At 39.3% G+C, this 6321-nt stretch overlaps 1 long non-coding RNA gene across 1 annotated transcript; it reads left to right on the forward strand.

Annotated features, from left to right (window-relative positions):
* Window positions 1-285: 285 nt before the first annotated feature.
* Window positions 286-1373, forward strand: LOC309698037. The gene is made up of 3 exons (XR_014273986.1): window positions 286-468; window positions 558-645; window positions 775-1373. It is a non-coding gene; the product is annotated as an uncharacterized lncRNA (long non-coding RNA).
* Window positions 1374-6321: the final 4948 nt, after the last annotated feature.

Raw genomic sequence — 6321 nt, forward strand, 5'->3', positions numbered from 1 at the left:
GTGCACAAATTACAGCATCACCTCATTCAGCGGCATAAATCAAAGCCCAAGCTGTGATATGTGCAGGGCATCTCTCCATCTCATTACTAAAATAAATTCTCTGGCAGCCTTGGATGTGTGAGCCCTGTTTGAATCGTTGATATTACTACAATCTGTACTTTTGTAGCTGCCTTTATTTTGGAGCAATTTTAAGGCCATTCATGTGATTTCAAGCAAGCTGAGACATGCTTGGAGATGAAACAGACAGTGGGAGTGTTCCCTCATTGGAGACCTCTGGACACTTATTGAGGAGGACGGACATATTTGGATTGGGAAGAGAGGAGAGGACAGAAGAAGAAGATGGGAGAAAAGTCAGGTAGAGGGCAGACAAAGAGAGTGAAAGCGATATCCGGTTTCTAAAAAGCACAATAGGTGGATTTGAACACTGATGAGGAAAAGGACCGGGAGTGACAGATATGATTCAACAAAGTATGTGGGCAAAACGACATGCAGGTGGACAGTGATGGAGTTATCTGTATGCATTTTGAGACAGACTTTCTGAGCTCTATATTTTCTAGGTGCACAATGATGACCTTCATTCATCTGCTTTGATGTCCATCGGAGAGCGAAGAAACTCCTCTGAGGACCTGGACTTCTCATTCAGGGGTAAGATAGACTTTAATCCTTTTAACTAAGATTTATTTTTATGCAGATGTTTCTTCATCATTCAAAATCCAAAACAAAATCAAGAGCAAAACACTATATGTGTAATATTTTTTCTCTTCTATGTTGCAGTGTGAAGAGAATATGGCACAAATGATGGCTCTGTGTGGATTTGGGGTATACGAAAAAGTTTTACATGTGGCAGTCATGAATTCTCGAGGTCAGGGAGACTCGGCCAAGCTAGGCAAGATCCCACACTTAACAGGATTTGACTACTTCATCAGAAACATCACAAGGGTTGAAAGATGGTCCTCTCTGCAGAGAATGAGTCATGGGAGCGAGTGACTAGCCTGACCTGTTATGCTTTCTGCATTATCCTTTTCCAAGGGGAAACACTCTGAGACTGACACCTGATAAAAGGAAGTTTTCAGTTGATACTTTTGTCTGGCGTGTGAAATTGAAGGTCATTGATAGGTCTGTGAAAGATGTAGGAGTGGTGAGCTCCTGCAAGGTTGCTGACAACGTTGGTAAGCTGTCAGTCAGAGCCAGCAAAAACAGATCTATAGCCTAGCATTATGCAGTCAGTAGATGGTGAGCGAGTGGCGGTGCTGCCGCAGGCAACTTTCTCCACATCTCCATCTCACTTTTCTAACATGATTTTTCCCCCCCCTCTGGGTTCTGATTAGCAAATACACAGCTGATTGGCTTTAGCCTGAGCTTTTTTCCCTTGTGAGTTGTAAATCAATATGTTAGTGCAATTTAAAATGATTGTATGAGGTTACAGTATCTCAGCAGAGGCCAGAAAGGTTGCAACAGTCTTAGGGGATGTGCAAATCTTCAGACTTTAAGATGAATCTTTGATTTGTCTGATCAAATTGAATTTAATTTACACAAATCAAAACACAGCGGAACTGTGAAAGGTCCACGCTGAAAAGATTTTAATGCAACGCTAGAGCAGAACACGTAAATCTAGAGATGCAGATATGGCCTTGGATGCTGCATTGCTGTCACAGGTTGGCTGAAAAGTAGTTACAATGCAAACCAACTTGATCTTTTTTGGAGAACCGTCTGTCTGATCTAGGCAACCCCTAGCAACCCACAGCCGTGAGCCAATCCAAGTGTGTTCTCTGTCACAATATATAGATCATCTGTTGCACAACGAGGAATTGTCAAATGAGGCAACAGCAGGCGTTAAGCTCCAGACAAGTCAAACGTCTTCTGTTTTGCTTTGAGGAAGCATTGGGGCAATGAAGAGAGTGTGTGCTCCTGTGTTGGTGTTTGTATGTGCATGTATGCTTGCTCAGACACATTTTCCCTGCTTAATGTGTATGTAAATAGATGTCTTTATATGTCTGCAAACAGTCATCCCCATGTTTCAAACATGGGAGCATTGGTTCATATGGAAAAACAAGGACTTAAAGAGGAGACGACCTGGATCTTATCATTCAGTGGTTTAACACTAGCCAGACCTCAACTCGCCAACTCCAGGCAGCAAATTAGGAGCTAGGAGCTGCCGACTGCACTTGTGACAGAGACGTGATGGAGAGCAGGCGAGCTGGGCTGCTTCACAGCTCACATGGGCCACGATACGACTGGAATGCTCCCCATGTATAGCCAGAATAAGTAGTAAAGGAATGAAAGCTCATGTGGGTGTGTTTGCTGCACATCAGAGAAATTCTGTGTATGTACACAACTTTAACAATAGGATGCTTCATTAATGTAGGAAACTCATTTAACAGCCATCTGTTGCATCAGTTTGCATTATGGCCTGGCAAGTGATACAAAATGTAAAAAAAAAAAGAAAAGAGAAGAAAGAAGAAAAAAAAGAAAAAAATATGTGATATGCACTTTAGTGGTTTGTGAAAGTAAGTGGGAAAAATATTTCCTGCCAGTCGTATTCAGTGCCACTGTTATGCACTGAATAAGGAAACCATTGCTTTTCAGCCAGGAAATTCAATGTATTTATTATAGATAACTGCTCACACGTTCATGGGTGCTTTTTTCTGTGGGAGCTTCCTGATTTAACAAAAGTAATTTTGTTAATTGTAATTGTACTTCACAGTGAAAACCGTAAATGTAAATATAACAGAAAAACATTAATATGTAATATGTTTGCAAATATTATTAACAGTTTAAACAAACTCATATTCTGCTGCGGTTATGTGGATTTCAAGTTAAACTCGACATCACACATCTCTCTGTGATTTGTAACAAACTGCAGCTGAAAGCTTGAGTTCCCCACCAAAGACGCTATGAGGGTAATACTGACTGTTGCACACACCTAATCTGAGAGTTAAAGAATAAACAGTATTTAGATGCTATATGTACAGACACAAAAGCTCTGCTACTTCCAGTATATTTGATTTTACATTCTAGCCATGACAGTCTGACCACCCACTGAAAACCATTTTTCCTGGTAGTACCTCCACTCTCAGGTTACTTTTATTTTCTTGTACTGCTTTCACACTCTGATGGACATACCATATTATGTATTAAGTAGAAAGACACCTGAGTTATTAGTTCATTTTGTGTCACATTACAAGACATAATTCATCTGGTAAAGACCTAAAACACCCAGACTGAAGACTTTGGTATGTTGCCACTATGGTTTTTTAGCATGCCCTTTTTTGTGTGGATGACCATTTACAGTGCATCCGGAAAGTATTCACAGTGCTTCACTTGTTCCATGTTACAGCCTTATTCTAAAATAGATTAAATAGAGTTTTCACCTAAAAATTCTACACACTCCATAATGACAGAGTGGAAAAAGTTTGCTTGAAATTCTTGCAAATTTATTTAATAAAAAAGCAAAAATATGTAGGATGTACATAAGTCCACAAATTCAAATTCAAGGCACTCAAAATTGAGCTCAGGTGCATCCTACTTTCGCTGATCATCTGTCAGATGTTTCTACAACTGGATTGGAGTCCACCTGTGGTAAACTTGGTTGATTGGGCATGATTTAGAAAGGCACACACCTGTTTATAAAGGTTTTCATAGCTGACAGTGCATATCAGAGTACAAACCAAGCCATGAAGTCCAAGGAATTGTTTGTAGTATTCCAAGAAAGGATAGTCAACACACCGAGTTGGGGAAAGGTATAGAAAAATTTCTGCAGCATTGAAGGTGCCAAGGTGTGAGAACAGTGGGCTTCATCATTCATAAGGGCTTTACTAAGAGAGGTGACCAAGAACCTGAACCTTTCAGAAGGACAAAATGTTCTGCAGCTCTCTGCCAATCAGGCCTGTATGGTAGAGTGGCCAGATGGAAAACACTCCTCAGTCAAAGTCAAAGTTAAAGTCAAACATGGAGTTTGCCAAAAGGCATCTGACGGACTCTTAGACCTTAAGAAAGTAAATACTCTAATGAAACAATGACTGAAGACATCCGCCTAAATGCCAAGCGTCATTTCTGAAGGAATGCACCTGGACAGTGTCGTTCCTACAGTAAAGCATGGTGGTGATGGCATCAGGCTGTGGGAATGTTTTTCAGTAGCAGGAACTGGGAGACCAGTCAGGATTTAGGAAAAGATGAATGTATCTCTGTACAGAGACATCCTTGATGATAACCTGCTGCATTGTGCTCTGGACTGGGGCAAAGGTTGTGTGTAGTGTCAAACTCAAAAGCTGCAAAAGCTGCTTCAACCAAGTATTCAACAAAGGCTGTGAAGATTTATGTATGTGATATATATATATATATATATATATATATATATATATATATATATATATATATATATATATATATATATATATATATATATATATATATATATATATATATATATATATAGGCCTATAGGCATATATATATTATAATAAATGTAAAAGAATTTCAAGCAAACTTTTTTCATTTTGTTATTATAAGGAATTATGTGGAGAATTCCAAGGTGAAAAAAGGATTAAACACATTTTGGATTAAGGCTGTAACTGGCTGACAAATTGTGGAACAAGTGGAGCTTTCTGAATGCACTGTGTCTGTAAGAAAAGAAGACATGCATTTAAAAAAACCAATGTTATGTTGTGGGGACAAAATATATTTTCATGAGTGTTTTACACAAAAAGCAAGCCCACAGAGAAGAAATAATTGAATTTTGTAGTGCAGTCTAAGTTCATGGTTGGTTTAAAGTTAGATTTAGGTAAGTATTTGGTCTCCAGGATATGAATGTAAATCAGTTCAACATCCTTTGAAGTGATGGAAACACCTCCATGTGTATATACAGAATATCTGCATGTGTGTATTTACAGAGTCAAGCAGGCTTGAATCCAGACATCCCTCATATGATCCTCTGTCTCCATTCCTTATCAACAGCACTTTGTCGTCCCTGCCTTCCTGTCAGTGCTGTGTGTCTGCACCACCTCTCTGCCTGATAGCCAGCAGCCACCTAAATACACCTGCATTTTATCACACTGCAGCTGCTTCCCCCTTTGCTCACAGATGAAGCACACCCTTGTTTCAGGACCAGCGATAACCATGTGCATTTTTGTTCATATTTGCATACACTGCTGAAAGACTTCTTAGGGAGGAGTTCTGCTGTATTTAATTTACCTGTCAGAATTTTCTAAACTTTATAAACATTACAGCTCATTGTGCATGAAATCTATTCACTGAAACTAGTAGAGAAGGATGCTGTGGCTCCAAAGTCTAATCGCAAGATTTATTTTTTTCCCCAGAAAACATTGCTTTACTCAAATGAATCGAGATGTAAACATAGCCAGTCATTAGCTAAGAGTGTTTGCACAAATAGCAGCATACTGCAGCAACAAATTGGACAATTAAGCATAGCTGCATGTTTCGCTCTTCTTGCTGATACTTGATTGTGATGAGGGAAACAGGAAAATTATTTTTTTTTCGTAACGCTCAAGCTGCTTTTCTTCATTTGGAGTTCAAATAAGTAAGAAATAAAAAAAGTTTGATGACTCTTTCTGTTTAATTTGTGTGTAAATTGTTATGACGTTTTAAAAGCTCAGAGGTAATCCGTGAAATATACACTCTTTTCCTGTTAGATCTACTGTGCCTTGCTTCCCAACACCATTCAACTCGTCTACCTCACTCCGAGTCACCACATGCTTATCACACAGCTTCTCATATTTCCTTTTACCAAACCCATTGGTCTTATCTATTCCAACACTCCTTTCTGTGATGCACTGCATTGTATATCTTTTCTCTCCATCCCTTCATTCCACTAGCGCTGTACTTTTCAGCTCCAGACTGTCTGGTTTTCATCAGCTCAGCCTGCTGGTACCATTTTGACGCCCACCAGCCGTGCTGCAAGTCAGGACTGTGATAACCTGCCCTGAGGCCGCCCTGTTCCATAAGCAAACATCCCTTACTTTTTAGCCCCGACTGAAAAGAACAGACTAGACTACGCTGCAGTGCACAAATAACATTTCTCTGAATGAAAATAAAAAGAAACATAAAAATTGCTTTGAAACACAAACACATATTTCATTTTATGCTTTAAGTGAGAAAGAGTAGCAGCATTGCCCTTAACTCAAACAAAATGAGGTCAAGACCAGCAAATGTCCTTTGTTTAGAAATCTGAATCCTACCTGCTCTATAATAGAGAAGGTACTGTGCCACAGCTGGTTTGAGGCAAGGACACAGTATGATAAAAAAGGCTCAGTGAAGTGGCACTACAGCAGTTTCTTACTGGAATAAGTTTTAGCTGTTATCATT

The sequence above is a fragment of the Aulonocara stuartgranti genome, assembly GCF_965226115.1.
Source record: "Aulonocara stuartgranti genome assembly, chromosome: 22".
Taxonomy (NCBI): Eukaryota; Metazoa; Chordata; class Actinopteri; order Cichliformes; family Cichlidae; genus Aulonocara; species Aulonocara stuartgranti.